This window comes from Nestor notabilis, unplaced genomic scaffold (assembly GCF_000696875.1).
Source record: "Nestor notabilis isolate BGI_N333 unplaced genomic scaffold, ASM69687v1 scaffold16754, whole genome shotgun sequence".
Taxonomy (NCBI): Eukaryota; Metazoa; Chordata; class Aves; order Psittaciformes; family Psittacidae; genus Nestor; species Nestor notabilis.
Window position 1 is genome coordinate 21364 of NW_009926263.1, and position 601 is coordinate 21964.

At 55.7% G+C, this 601-nt stretch overlaps 1 protein-coding gene across 1 annotated transcript in view; it reads right to left on the bottom strand.

Moving 5' to 3' along the window:
* The window catches only part of LASP1 (LIM and SH3 protein 1), a 20824-nt gene that overhangs the window by 3443 nt on the left and 16780 nt on the right, over positions 1-601 (bottom strand). The window lies entirely within an intron of this gene.

Consider the following 601-nt stretch of genomic DNA (forward strand, 5'->3'; position numbering starts at 1 on the left):
AGCCCCTCACTGTGACCCACTGCAGAGCTTCTAACCCAGCCTCTGCCTCGCTGAGGAGACCCCCCCTTGGGGATTGCCAAGAGCTGAAGCACTCCAACAGCTTCCCCTGCAGCTGCTGAGCTGGTTTCTCTCTCAGCAGGGCTTGGGGTAACTTGCATTTACTTTCAGTTTCCTGTGGGCTACCAACAGACCCGAGTCACGTCCCAGGGAGCAGCTGACCCCTGGCAAGCTGCCTGCCCCAGAGCCCCGGGGTTTATGAGCCAGACAAAAGCATTTCCACATCAGGGGACCTTCAGCCTCGCCGGGAAGGAATACACCCAGATGACCACACTGAAACCAGAGCGGGGAGGCTGGCAAAACACAAGCATCCTTATTGCTCTTTGCCAGACACTGACATCAGCATCGCTTCCCATCACACCCAGGAGCTGAAAAGGCTCAGTTCTCTCTGCCTTTGTTTTATTTATTAATATAACTCTATACAGCTTTAAGACGGGAGGTTCCAGCCTACAGGAAACCTGGAGAGGGGCTTTGGACAAGGGCCTGGAGGGACAGGACAAGGGGAATGGCTTGAAACCGCCAGAGGGGGGACTGCGAAGAGCGC